The sequence below is a fragment of the Schistocerca serialis genome, chromosome 4, assembly GCF_023864345.2.
Source record: "Schistocerca serialis cubense isolate TAMUIC-IGC-003099 chromosome 4, iqSchSeri2.2, whole genome shotgun sequence".
In the NCBI taxonomy this organism is placed as follows: domain Eukaryota; kingdom Metazoa; phylum Arthropoda; class Insecta; order Orthoptera; family Acrididae; genus Schistocerca; species Schistocerca serialis.
The window spans coordinates 12,838,777-12,854,644 of NC_064641.1; positions in this window are offsets into that span (position 1 = coordinate 12,838,777).

A 15,868-nucleotide genomic window follows, 5' to 3' on the forward strand; every position below is an offset into this window, starting at 1 on the left:
TCCCCTCACTCCACTCCTAAGATCTTCCAGTTCAAGGAGCTTGCGGACTGCCAATTCGCAATGCTTCGTGATGACACAATACACGCGGCCATTCAACTCCCTTACTCGGCCCACCATAAACTGCCTTGTCATGGTGCTCACACTTTCGACATCTTGCTGCATGGCAAAGTCTGTCACTATCTCCCTCACCAGACTCAAACTGGTGTGGACATTCAATGATAAACTAACGGCTGCTGATATCTCGGCACCTAATGCGTCCCCCTCGCCTAACAATTTCGTCCTCTTCTTCAGACGCATCAGTCCTCTTTGAAGTATGCCTGGAGGTGCAACGTTTGTGCCCTGGTAACCTCCAGATGCCTCGACAATCTGTACTCGCTTCAGCAATGGCGGCTGCCTCACCACCGATGTGTGACGCCTACCGCCCTAGGGCTGCGAGATCGCCTCGGCGCTACCTGGCCCTGCCACTCCCTCTTCTCGCAAGGGCCGTGCCCTTTAGGCCCCTGCGCACCTGCGGGATTATGAACTCTACGCTTTGTGGCGTAAGGCTTACGACATAAACCTACTACTTACGGTAAAACCTCCGCCCCCCTTTTTCAGCTCACTATAGTGCTCTGCACTACGGGGGGGGGGGGGGGGGGGATGCTGTTTTTAATAATTTAATATAGTGTGTTTTGTAGCGTACAACTACTACTACTTGCGGTAACATCTCCCCCCCCCCCCTTTTTCAGCTCACCACCGTGCTCTGCACCATTGGGAGGGGGAGGGGCTGATTTTAATAAAGTGTGTTTTGTAGTCCATGCCTACGATTTTCTGTATTGTTCATCAGCATTACATACCGGAGTTCCTGACATGTTATATTCTTCTGGTTTCTTTTCTTCCTTCTGCGTCGCGTTGTTGTGGATAAGGAGAGTGTGTCTGCTTCCTTTAGTACGCTGTTCCTGTTCCTTACGCATATTCAGTGATTTGCAAGCTCTTCAGGCGAGAAATTTACTTAACTTCAGTGATTGCGTAACCTTCCAAACCAGACTCCACCAGCCTTTTAACTTTATTAGGTAGAATAAATGTTCAATGCAATTTAGATTAAATTTCACTGACAAAAGCTTTATCCGACACGTTCTCAATCTCTGTTTCATAGGGTGCATACTACAGCGTTTGTCACTCATCCAATTCATGCAGGCGTATTTATTTAATTCTTTGTTAAGTAAAGTTACAACCAGTGCCGTATTCTGAAAATCTTTGTAAAGCACGCAACATGAAATTTGTCCGTTGTGTGTAAATGTGTTTTTATCTGTGGCGGAACTCCGCTCTGCCGTTCTTCTTGAAGAACTCCTCAGTAACGTCTCAGCAATGAGCTTCTAACTTTCATCTGCTCCAACAGATCCTTTTCTGTGGACATGATTGAGAGTGTAGACAGACGACTTTCTCGTTGCGAATTCCTAATGGAGGTCTTTATTCTTTTCAGTGTGAAAAATATCGTTCTACCCGTGACGATGTAGCTGGTATGGTTAAAATCAGTTCACAGAATTTATAGAGTTCTGGAAGTCCAGAGTGAAGTTCATGTTGTCACAGGAAGCTTTGTACTTCCCTCACAGATTTGTCTTCAAGAAAATGTGATGTAAACATAGCACGCACTTCGGACTTTAATCTAACAGTATCAAAAAAACTTCCCATATATTGTCCTTTATTTTTCAAACGCCTCCTCTAGAAACAGAGTTGCAAAGCTCGAGAACTTCAAGTCAAACATGTCAATAAATTGTTAGTCAGGCAGCGGACCATATCTGACGTTTAACTGCGTGATTATAGTACCTAATAATACGTCAAGGTACAACCGACCGATGTGGCCGAGCGGTTCTAGGCGCTTCAGTCTAGAACCGCGCGACCGCTACGGTCGCAGGTTCGAATCCTGCCTCGGGCGTGGATGTGTGTGATGTCCTTAGGTTAGTTAGGTTTAAGTAGTTCTAAGTTCTAGGAGACTGATGACATCAGATGTTAAGTCCAGTAGTGCTCAGAGCCATTTGAACCATTTGAAACTCAAGGTACACCCTCTTGCAGTCATCTTTACAAATGTTTTTGTGCAGTTTGTCTTCTAGTCTTCCTTGGAATGTCGCATATTCTTTCAGCACAATACTTTCTCAAAGACCTTGTACCTCTTGGGTCGTAGATTTTCTTTGAAGTCTTCCACTTCTTTGCTGAAAAATGTAATGTCTAAGGATTTTGACTACACAATGTTAAACCGAACATTTGTCTGTGGAAATAGTTCTTCAAACAGACACAAAAGGAAGTTAAATTTAAAAATCTGGCAACAACATGACAAATTCACGTGCTTAATCAACAGCACTTGTATCCAAATACGTGGATTTCCCAAAATGTATTCGCACAAATCTTCAGTTCAACCATATAATCTGCCACAGTTTGTATCAAGCGACTTGAATTACTCCATTTTGTTGGTGCAGTCTGGGAAATCTATTCTTAACTATTGTTTCTAATAAGTTTGTTCTTTTCGAGTGTGCTCAGGAAGGGATCACTGGCGTGCAAGATATATTGAAAAGCGTGGATAGGGATTTCATAAATTCTGGCTTCGTCATCCTTATCTTCAGTAGCACGAAACTCCCAGGACCTATCAAGGCATGTTTCCTTCGTCTAAGCATACGGCCGCATGTCCCTAACCCAACACGCTGTTTTAAAGGCCACCACTTTCGGCACACCACCTTAGGATACATTTTTTGCTTCGGCCCTTAAAACCCCTATTTCGACAGCCAATGCTTCTACACAAACGGAGGTTCCTGGAATCAGCACGAGTACCTGTGTTTGTCAGTGCACATGTCAACGCGCTATTGTTTCAGAGCCCATAGCCCTCCCACGAACGTCAGATAAAGCGACAGTTGTCACCACCGCGGTACTTCCAGTACCTCCAAAGGCAGAGCTCGGTAAAATATCCAGCTCCGCCTCCGCCGTTGCTGCGGTATCTCCGCCAAAACCCTCCCAGTCTAAAATGGGAAGCTTCCATCACAGGCGGAAACAGCCAGTAAATCATCAGATACTGTCGATGTAATTCGACTTAATGGCTCTGCTGCTTATGCTTCTGCGGACTATGAAGTCTTTCTGGGACAATCATCTTGCCCCAAGGATGAAACTCCACCCATTATAGGCTCCCCACTCCGGCAGAAAGGCAGGGTGAAAGTACAAGCCCCGTAACAGATGGCTCTCCTCAAACCAGGGAAGTCTTGGTACAGGCACAGACCTTGTACTTGTGTTACAGGAAACACATTTCAAAGCTACTGATGGCCCCACGCTACTGGGCTATGTCCTCCACTGAAAGGATGACCTGACTGGAGACAGAGCGAAGGCAGATATTGCTATGTTTGTCAATAGCACGCACCACTCCTCTGCTCCTCCTTGATTTCTGATCTACAAGCAGTAGCCATTGCCATTCATTTGGATCAGAAGATCACTATCTGCTCCCTGTATTTACCTTCACAGGATGCTATAGACCCTGAGGCTCTCGCAGACCTTATTGAGCAACCCCCTGTCCTTTCTCCCACTGGGTGATTTTAACGCCCATAATACAGGGTGTCCCACTCAAACCTCCCTGATTTCAAGGACCCACGAGAGAAAAATCAAACTAGATACGACAGTGACAAATGCACCACGTTGTAGAGTATCTCAAAGAATTTATATTCCCGTGCCAGAAGAGCCAAGTATCGTCGCCAGAGTGCAGCATGGTCGCATGAAGTGAAGATGGCGACTCCAGAGCAGCGTGCGCAAGCAGTAGTGTGGTTTGCAGAAACAAAATCGCCGATTACTGAGCAAAGAAATTATCTTCGTGTGTATGAATGTGATCTACCTGATGTAAAAACAACTAGGGAATGGTATAGGAAGACTCTGGCAACAGGAAGTATTCTGAAACATTCTGGCAGTGGACGTTACAGAATTTCAGAAGAGACAGTGGAGGACATCAGTCAAACGTTTCTCAGAAGCCCACGGTTAAGTCCATTCGTCAAGCATCTAGGCAACTTGATGTACCTCGATCAACATCGCATCGTGTAGTTCACAAGCGTCTTCGTATGTGTGCTTACAAAGTGCAAATTCTGCAAGATCTGACGCCGAACGACAAACCACGCCGCAGATATGCTGCACCATATTGATATGGATGCCAGCTTCCTGGAAAGATGTTTATTCTCAGATGAGGCAATCTTTCATCTCTCGGGAAGTGTTAATGAGCATAATGTTCGTATTTGGGGTTCGCAAAATCCGCATGTTGTAATTGAACGTCTGGTGCAGGCTAATGCATGACAGGCGTGTTCGACTGTTCTTCTTTGCGGAACAAACAGTGAATAGGTCAGTGTATCTGGACATGTTGGAGCAGTTTGTGTACTCTCAGATACAAGACTTGCAACCCAACATCATTTTTCAACAAGATGGAGTTCTTTCACATTGGTCAACGGCTGTTCACAAGTTCCTGGATGGGAAATTTCCCAATCGCTGGATCGGATGCGGAGGACCCATTGCCTGGCCATTATGTTCGCCCTACGTTACGCCACTTGATTTCTTCATGTGGGGATTCATGAAGGATCATGTGTATGCGACCAAAGTGGATGTATCCCTACACTGCGACATCGTATCACTAATGCAATTGCAAGAATAAGAGAGGAAATGTTACAAAGAACTTGGCAAGAAATTGAATATAGACTCGATATTCTTCGTGTTACAAATGGTTCATATGTAGAGATGTATTTATGATAAATAAATAGATTCTTTGAGATGCTCTACAATGTGGTGCATTTTTCATTGTCATATCTACTGTGATTTTTTTCCATGGGTCTTTGGAATCAGGGAGGTTTGAGTGAGGCACCCTGTATATTATGGGGCTCAAACTATATTTGCCCTTGGAGTCGAGTCTTGGAAAACTTCATGACACTCAGGAGCTGTGCATCCTCAACACAGGCAATCTCACTCAGTTCTTGGCTGCTACTGGGTCATCTTCAGCCATCGACCTCTCTCTCTGCTCTCCAGCCCTCACAGACTTAGCACAGTGGAAAACAACTGATGACCTTCATTCCAGTGACCACTTCCCACTGTGGATCCGCCTACTGGATGAACAGTAGTCACCAAATAGATGATCAGCGAGGCCAAATGGGGGCTGTTCAGCCAGGTGGCTGTGCTTGAACACCACAGCAGCTCCAGGTATGGGTGGACAATATCACACGAGTGATCCATTGTGCTGCTGACCTAGCCAACTCAAAGTCCTCAGGTCACTTTAGAATGTGGCCTGTACCTTGGTGGAGATGAGTGCCGTTCAGCAATCAGGGACAGGGTCGCCGATTTCTTGCGCTCCTCGCCTCATTTTCGTGCTGTGAGACTGTCTACACTGATGGTTCCCTGGTTGATGGTCGTACTGCCTACGCTTTTGCTCTCGCTGCCCATGTTGAACAGCGCTCCTTGCCAGCTGGCTGCAGTATTTTTACTGCAGAACTGGTGGCCATCTTGCGCGCTCTTGAGCATATGCGTTCCTGCTCAGGTACGTCCATCGTCATCTGCAGTGACTCCCTGAGCAGCCTCCAGGCTATCGACTGCTGCTATACCTCTTCTCCTCTGGTATCATCTATTCAGGAGTCTGTTTCTGCCATTACCCACTCTGGTCGTTCGGTGGTCTTTGTTTGGACGCCAGGTCACGTTGGCATCTCGGGGAACGAACCTGTCGACAGGCTGGCCAAAGGGGCGATCGACGCCCCAGCTTTGGAGATCGGCCTCACGGCTCCCGATCAGCAGCTGGTGTTGCGCCGTAAGGTGCTTGGGATGTGGACTACTGAGTGGCGTGGCATGACATCCCCGAATAAACTGCGGGCTGTTAAGGAGACGACCGATGTGTGGCGGTCCTCCCTGCCGGCTTCTCGCAGGGACTCTGTCGTCCTGTGTCAGCTCCGCATCGGCCATACCTACCTGACGCACGACCATCTTTTGCGTCAGGAGGATCCCCCCCTGTGTCGGTGTGGGTCCCGGCTGACGGTCACCCACATTTTGTTGGAGTGTCCTCGACTGCGCACCCTCCGGCAGTCTTTTAATCTCCCGGGCACTTTGCCTTTGGTTTTAAGCAACGATGCCTCCATGGCTGATGACGTTTTAAATTTTATCCGTGGTAGTCCTTTTTATGATTCCATTTAGGGAGGTCCTGCACCTTTCCCTTACTGTGTCTCTTGTCCTCGAGTCTCTCATCATTGGTTGTTGTTTTGGTGTGTAGTCAGATGGTTGACTCTTTCCCTTTTTTTGTTCTCGTGGTCAGTCAACCAGTCTCCGGCCATCTTCTTTTCTTCTGTTTCTTTCTGTCTGGTGCTCATCTGTACTCTTCTTGTCTGTAGTGTTCGTTGCCACATTTGTGTTCTTTCAGTGCCTGGGGGGGGGGGGGAGTCTCCTTCCCCCTGGGGTTTTACTTGCGCCACAAATTTTCGGCTCGCCTGTTTTTGGAATGGGGGACTGATGACCTTCGCTGTTTAGTCCCCCTTAAACATCCCAACAACCACCACCACCACCACCATCTGTATTCTTCTTGTCTGTAGTGTTCGTTGCCGAATTTGTGTTCTTTCAGTGCCTGGGGGGGAGTCTCCTTCCCCTTGGGGTTTTACCTGCTCCGCAAATTTTCCTCTCGCCTGTTTTTCGAATGGGGGACTGATGACCTTAGCTGTTTAGTCCACCTTAAACATCCCCACAACCACCACCACCGCATGCAGCTCTTCAACAGTTTAAATGCCGGCCAACAGCAGGCAATCTGAGAGCCTTTCGAGTTGCAAGGGCGAAGGCTCAACGTGTCATTATGCAGAGCAAGAAACGATCATGGCAAGAATTCTTGGATTCTATCAACCATTCCACTTGTTCTACTAAGGTATGGGAAGTCATCCAGCGGATTTATGGTAAAGACTGTCGTTTACAAATAGCAGCAGTGCTGAAACAGGGGTGTCTCCAAACAACCTACAGAGACATCGTTCAGACACTGGCCGAGAATTCTGCTAAATCTACTGTCAGTGCAAGCCAGATCTGGCTCAATGTGGGAGCTGGAATCGGCACTTTCTGAGAATTGTGACACTGCACCTGGTCACGACGAAATCCAGTGCTGCATGCTTGAACATTTGCCAGTGGCGTTAAAGGAAATCCTCCTCGAATGTTTTATATGGCGGACAGGCGCCTTCTCCACCTTGTGGAGGGAGGCAATTTTGATACCTCCCCTCAAACCAGGGAAGGACAGCATGTGTCCCAGTAGTTACAGAAATATCGCCTTAACGAACCCTGCAGGCAAGACCCTGGAACGAATGGTTAACTGTTGTCTGGTCTGGTTGTTAGAGATCAGGCAACTCTATGGCCACTCTCACTGTGGATTCTGGAGATTTCTGTCGACTGTCGACAGCTTAACCGTGCTAGAGGCGGCTATTCAGCAGGCTTTCCTACGTAAACACCACTGTGTCTGGATATTCTTCGATATCAGTAAGGAGTACGATACAACTAGGAGACATAGTATTCTAGCAAAATTGCATCAATGGGGCTTTCCTGGGCTCCTCCCAATATTCGTCTAGTCTTTCCTGTCTCAGCGGTTTTTAGGACCCCATTTGGTGACACGCTGTCTGATCGTTTTGAGCAGGAGAATGGTGTTCATCAGGGCAGTGTTTTAAGTGTTACCCTCTTTGCCATAGTAAGGAGTTCTGTACAGTGCTCCTTGTTTGCGGATGATTTTGTTGTTTCCTGTTCCTCATCCAGTTTGCAACAGCGAGCCAACATTTGAAACTTACACTGCGGAAGTTAGAGGAGTGGGTCGCAAATTGGGTTTCAATTTTCTCCAGATAAGAGTGTGTGTGTGTTCATTTCAATCGTTCTCATCATATGTTTAATTTGCCTGACTCACATATGAGGGAGACCATCCTACATTTTAAAGACTCAGTGAGGTTTCTGGGCCTCACTTTTGCCTCCTTATTTTCGTGGTTGCCACACTTGAGAGACCTGAAAACCAGAACCCTGAAGGCACTGAACATCATAAAGTGCCTTAGCTACAGGTCTTGAGGAGCAGACAGAGCACGTCTGGTCCACTTCTGTACGGTTTTCGTGCATTCCTTGCTGGACTATGGGTGCATAGTGCATGGATCAGTGAGGCCTTCTTATTTGAAGATCATTGACACTGTCCACTGTGAGGGGATTAGGCTGGCCATGGGTGCCTGTAAGACTAGTCCCATATCCAGTCTCTCTGATGAGGACGGGGAACTGCCACTCACCATCCATTGGCATCTGCTCATGGTGGATCAGGCATGCAAGTTCCTCACAGCTCCGACTTCACCTGCATACTGTACTGTTGCTCATCCAACACTGGTACGGCTTTCCTCCAACTGTCCATGAACCACAACTCCGACTTCACCTGCATACTGTACTGTTGATCGTCCAACACTGGTACGGCTTTCCTCCAACTGTCCATGAACCACAGCTCTGACTTCACCTGCATACTGTACTGTTGCTCGTCCAACACTGGTACGGCATTCCTCCTAATGTCCATGAACCACAACTCCGACTTCACCTGCATACGGTACTGTTGCTCGTCCAACACTGGTACGGCTTTCCTCCTACTGTCCATGAACCACAGCTCTGACTTCACCTGCATACTGTACTGCTACTCGTCCTACACTGGTACGGCTTTCCTCCTAATGTCCATGAACCACAGCTCTGACTTCACCTGCATACTGTACTGCTGCTCGTCCTACACTGGTACGGCTTTCCTCCAACTGTCCATGAACCACAGCTCTGACTTCACCTGAATACTGTACTGTTGCTCGTCCAACACTGGTACGGCTTTCCTCCTACTGTCCATTAACCACAGCTCCGACTTCACCTGCATACTGTACTGTTGCTCGTCCAACACTGGTACGGCTTTCCTCCTACTGTCCATTAACCACAGCTACGACTTCACCTGCATGCTGTACTGTTGCTCATCCAACACTGGTACGGCTTTCCTCCAACTGTCCATGAACCACAACTCCGACTTCACCTGCATACTGTACTGTTGATCGTCCAACACTGGTACGGCTTTCCTCCAACTGTCCATGAACCACAGCTCCAACTTCACCTGCATACTGTACTGCTGCTCGTCCAACACTGGTACGGCTTTCCTCCTACTGTCCATGAACCACAGCTCCGACTTCACCTGCATACTGTACTGTTGCTCGTCCAACACTGGTACGGCTTTCCTCCTACTGTCCATGAACCACAGTTCTGACTTCACCTGCATACTGTACTGTTGCTCGTCCAACACTGGTACGGCATTCCTCCTAATGTCCATGAACCACAACTCCGACTTCACCTGCATACGGTACTGTTGCTCGTCCAACACTGGTACGGCTTTCCTCCTACTGTCCATGAACCACAGCTCTGACTTCACCTGCATACTGTACTGCTACTCGTCCTACACTGGTACGGCTTTCCTCCAACTGTCCATGAACCACAGCTCTGACTTCACCTGAATACTGTACTGTTGCTCGTCCAACACTGGTACGGCTTTCCTCCAACTGTCCATGAACCACAGCTCCGACTTCACCTGCATACTGTACTGTTGCTCGTCCAACACTGGTACGGCTTTCCTCCTACTGTCCATTAACCACAGCTACGACTTCACCTGCATACTGTACTGTTGCTCGTCCAACACTGGTACGGCTCTCCTCCTACTGTCCATGAACCACAGCTCCGACTTCACCTGCATACTGTACTGTTGCTCATCCAACACTGGTATGGCTTTCCTCCAACTGTCCACGAACCACAGCTCCGACTTCACCTGCATACTGTACTGTTGCTCGTCCAACACTGGTACGGCTTTCCTCCTACTGTCCATGAACCACAGCTCCGACTTCACCTGCATACTATACTGTTGCTCGTCCAACACTGGTACGGCTTTCCTCCTACTGTCCATGAACCTCAGCTCCGACTTCACCTGCATACTGTACTGTTGCTCGTCCAACACTGGTATGGCTTTCCTCCAACTGTCCATGAACCACAGCTCCAACTTCACCCGCATACTGTACTGTTGCTCGTCCAACACTGGTACGGCTTCCTCCAACTGTCCATGAACCACAGCTCCGACTTCACCTGCACACTGTACTGTTGCTCGTCCAACACTGGTACGGCTTTCCTCCTACTGTCCATGAACCACAGCTCCGACTTCACCTGCATACTGTACTGTTGCTCGTCCAACACTGGTACGGCTTTCCTCCTACTGTCCATGAACCACAGCTCCGACTTCACCTGCATACTGTACTGTTGCTCGTCCAACACTGGTACGGCTTTCCTCCAACTGTCCATGAACCACAGCTCTGACTTCACCTGCATACTGTACTGTTGCTCGTCCAACACTGGTACGGCTTTCCTCCTACTGTCCATGAACCACAGCTCCGACTTCACCTGCATATTGTACTGTTGCTCGTCCAACACTGGTACGGCTTTCCTCCTACTGTCCATGAACCACAGCTCTGACTTCACCTGAATACTGTACTGTTGCTCGTCCAACACTGGTACGACTTTCCTCCTACTGTCCATGAACCACAGCTCTGACTTCACCTGCATAATGTACTGTTGCTCGTACAACACTGGTACGGCTTTCCTCCTACTGTCCATGAACCACAGCTCCGACTTCACCTGCATACTGTACTGTTGTTCGTCCAACAGTGGTACGGCTCTCCTCCTACTGTCCATGAACCACAGCTCTGACTTCACCTGCATACTGTACTGTTGCTTGTCGAACACTGGTACGGCTTTCCTCCTACTGTCCATGAACCACAGCTCTGACTTCACCTGCATACTGTACTGTTGCTCGTCCAACACTGGTACGGCTTTCCTCCAACTGTCCATGAACCACAGCTCTGACTTCACCTGCATACTGTACTGTTGCTCGTCCAACACTGGTACGGATTTCCTCCTACTGCCCATGAACCAGAGCTCCAACTTCACCTGCATACTGTACTGTTGCTCGTCCAACACTGGTACGGCTTTCCTCCAACTGTCCATAAACCACGGCTCTGACTACACTTGCATACTGTACTGTAGCTTGTCCAACACTGGTACGGCTTTCCTCCTACTGTCCATGAACCACAGCTCTGTCTTCACCTGCATACTGTACTGTTGCTCGTCCAACACTGGTACGGCTTTCCTCCAACTGTCCATGAACCACAGCTCCAACTTCACCTGCATACTGTGCTGTTGCTCGTCCAACACTGGTACGGCTTTCCTCCTACTGTCCATGAACCACAGCTCTGACTTCACCTGCATACTGTACTGTTGCTTGTCCAACACTGGTACGGGTTTCCTCCAACTGTCCATGAACCACAGCTCTGACTACACCTGCATACCGTACTGTTGCTCGTCCAACACTGGTACGGCTTTCCTCCAACTGTCCATGAACCACAGCTCCGACTTCACCTGCATACTGTACTGTTGCTCGTCCAACACTGGTACGGCTTTCCTCCAACTGTCCATGAACCACAGTGCCGTTTGGCATCTATGTGCGGCTCGTGCTGGAGTCAGTCTGTGTAGAGTAAGCACGACTGCAAATCCAGAGTTTGAACGTTTTGCCACCCTGGTTACTGCAGAGGCCCAGGATAATTTTAGATTTGGTGCAATACAGGAGAGATTGCTTCCGTTTTCAATGCGATATTTTCTGGAATTTTATATGAGCACCACAACTATGTAACTGCCTTTACAGATGGGTCTAAACATGGGACTATGTTAGTTGCTCTGTCGTCTTCCCGGATTGTGTCCTCATCAACGTCCGACTGCCTCAAAAATTTACTGGCTTTGATGCAGAATTACGTGCGATCTTGCAGGCACTGGCAGATGAGCCATTCTTCCAGTGCTAAATTTCTCAGATTAGATTAGATTGGATTAGATTTACTTTCATTCCAGCTGACCTGTAGTGAGGAGGTCCACCAGAATGTAGAACACGTCAGAAAAACAATAACAGATGACAAATATTTACAACTCAAACAAATAAGCTAATGTACCTTCCACAGGTCCCAAGTGGAATGATCGTCATCAACTTTTTTAATGAACACTATATCAAAGAATCGTTTTACAAACACCAATGCACTGAATTTAAAATAAAAAAGTTTTTTTATTTATAAGGTAATAAACATTCAAACGAACAACTATAATACTTATTTACAATGAACACATTACTGCACTGAAGTTATGCAGAAGTTATATTGTACTTAAATATATATACACACACACAAATCAGTTGCTTCTACTGAGAAATTCACCAATGGAGTAGAAGGAGTTGGCCACCAATAAATCATTAACGTTTCTCTTAAACTGAATTTCATTGGTTGTTAAGCTTTTTATGGCTGCTGGCAAGTTATTGAAAATGTGTATTCCTGAATAATGTACACCTTTTTGTACAAGAGTAAGTGACTAACCCTCTAGTGACCAGTGGGAACTAAAGTTCCCGCTTACTTGTTTTCGCTGTAAGTTCAGTGGTAACCATGTTCCCACTTCTGACTTGTGCTGACAGCTCTGTTAGGGTATGCTAACTATATGTAAATTGTCAACGGGTGTGCGAAAGCGGTTGTATTTCTACCTTGTTAGTCAATCAATGCAGAAACGCAGTTTCCGCGTGAAAACGAGCCACTGTTTCGACCGCCACAGCGTTTTTTGTACAGTGTGCTTTCCTTTTGCGTGTGAAGTGACTTGTGTTGTATTTATCAACTTTTACATTTGTGAGGGAGATAGTATTCGTGTATATTTACTGGATTTGACTGAAAATTACGTAAATATTACAAGGTACGTTAGTGGGAATTATTTTTCCCACTGAACTTGGGTGAAGTGCAATGCATATGGCTGCGTAATTGGGATCTAAGTTATTGTTTGTTTCTTATTGTTTAGAATGCTTGGACTGATGGCAGAAGATGTTTTCAGAATTTTGTATGCTTTATCAGAAGATGTAGAAGATTCAGATATCGATGCTGACTGATGATGATTTTGAGTCACCAAATACTTCACAGATATACTGAAAAAAAAATTCTAGACTTAGCAGTTGAGAATTCGAATTTTCTGTCAGGTCATGTGTTGCTGCAGTGAAGTGGCAGGATAGCAAACCTGTTTGTATACTATCAAATTACCACAATCCAAACACATTACAACTGTTTTGAGAAGAAACAAAGATGGAAGCAGAAGTGAAGTAAGTATTCTGCCCATTGGCTGTGGCAGAGTATGGGAGGAGTGGGTAGATTTGATCACCTGCATGAACGGTATGCTGTAGGCTATCGTTCATGGAAGTGGTGGCACGGACAGGTTTTCTTTCTTGTAGATTTGGCGGCTGTCAATTCCTAAATTATGTGGAAGCTACAGAAGACAGAAGCAGACCAGCTAACATTTAGATTGAACTTGGCGAGGCAGCTTATCTCTGGAATCTCAGGTCATAAGCGAAGAGGAAGGCCTGTTCATTTTCAAACACCAGAAAGGGGACAGGTCTGGAGTGCCAGATGAAATTCATCTGGAGAAAGTTGGAACTCATTTGCCTACAAAAGGTACAACAAACACAAGATGCAGCCCATGTAGCACCAAGAACAAAGAAAAGAACAATACTAATGTGCAGCAACTGTCAGGTACCTTTGTGTGTAGCTCCATGCTTCTCTAAGTTCCATAGTACATCTCCTTAGTGAACTCTAAGGACAATATGAACAAATACTAATATAAATGTAATGTTTAACATGCTTTTTGTACTAAAAAAAGGATATATATTTTTTTTAATTAGCAAGAGAAGTTACTCCAGTCTTCGGTGGGAACAATAGTTCCCACTAATTTTTTTGTACTCTTAGGCTAAACTCTCACTTTTAAGATTTAAACTATGATTTTATGAATGGTTCCTTAGCCCAATAAAGTGTTCATAAAAAGTCTACAACTTATGGAAATAATTTGGTCACTAAAGGGTTAAATCCTTGGGAAGATTATTCTTATTTCTATTATTGATTCCATGAATTGAGCTGTTTGTCAGACATATTTTAATGACAAATTTCATTAAGGGATAAATATATTGGGAAGCGGTAGTTAGTACCCTAGTTCCCTAAACAGGCTTCTGCAGGTCGTTCTTGAGTTCACACCACATATAACTCTTACTGCAGGTTTTTGTGCCTGGAAAATTTTTGCTTGGTTTGATGAACTATCCCAATAAATAATCCCATACGACATTATGAAAAGAAAGTAAGCATAGTATGCCAGCTTTTTCATTTTTATATCCCCTATGTCTGACACAATTCGCATTCCAAATAGAGATTTGTTAAGATGATTCAGCAGTTCTGTGGTGTTCTCCTCCCAGTTGAATTTATTATCAAGCTGTAATTCCAAGTATTTCCCACTGTCCACTTCTTCTATCTTCTTGTCATCGTATGTTAGGCGTATACTCGTGGGACACCCCGTACAAGTTCTGAACTGCATGTATTGAGCGTTTTCAAAGTTTAGTGCCAAGGTATTGGCTAAGAACCAGTGATTAATGTCCACAAATATTTTATTAGCTGACCTTTCTAAGATTACACTTGATTTGCTATTTATTGCAATGTTTGTATCATCAGCAAACAAAACGAACTTGGCATCTGGTAATGTTACTGATGAAACGTCATCGATATACACAAGAAAAGGTAAGGGCACTAAGATGGTACCCACATGTAATTAGTTCCCAGTTGGATGATGCCTGATAGCTTAATACATGTCTCTTTCCTAATAACGCCCTTTGTTTCCTGCCAGAGATATAAGAGTTGAAGCATTTTTCAGGATTTCGTGTGACACCATAATATTCTAATTTACTTAAAAGGATATTGTGATTTACACAGTCAAATGCCTTTGACAGATCACAAAATATACCAGTTGCCTGCAGTTTTTTGTCTAGTGAATTAAGTACATTTTCACTGTAGGTGTAGGTAGCCTTCTTAATATTAGAACCCTTTAGAAATCAGAACTGCGACTTTGATGGTATCTTATTTACGATAAGATGGTATAAAGATGATTGTACATTACTTTTTCTAAAATTTTTGAGAATGCTGGCAAAAGTGAAATTTGATGGAAATTTGATGCCATTTCTTTATCTCCCTTCCTAAACAGTGGCTTGACTTTAGCATATTTTAACCATTCAGGAAATATTCCACTGATAAACGACTGATTACACAAATAGCTTAATATGTTACTTAACTGAGAACCACATTCTTTAATTAACTTTGTTGATATTTCATCATATTCACTAGATGTTTTTGATTTTAAAGCTTTTATGATGGACATTATTTCTGCTGGGATAGAGAGGGTCAAATTCATATTATGGAAGTTACTTGAAATGTCCGGTCTGAGGTATTCCGTAGCACCATCTACAGAACCTGACAACTCCATCTTTTCAGTAACAGTTATAAAATGTTTGTTAAAAAGTACTGCAACACTATACACATCCAATGTATCACTTACTCTTAATGCTATTTGTTCGACTTCATGTCTGGTTCTACCGGTCTCCTCCTTCACTATATCCCATATTGTCTTTATTTTGTTATGTGATATGACTATCTTTTCCTTGGAAAATGTTTGCTTTGATGTCCATATTACAGTCTTTAATATTTTCCTGTATTTCTTGTAATGTGCTATAGCATCAACATCAGAACTGTTTCGGATTGACAGATACAGTTTTCTTTGTGTTTTACAAGATACCTCTGTTCCCTGAGTAATCCATGACTTCTTTGTGGACTTTGCTCTAACCTTGTTTGCTCCGATTCTCTGAGTGCCGTTCACTCTCTCCAACGTTTATACCCAGCAGATAAAGTAGTCTAGAATATCCAGGATGCCTTCCCAGCCCCCTCCAACTACAACGGCTGGGGAAGGAGGT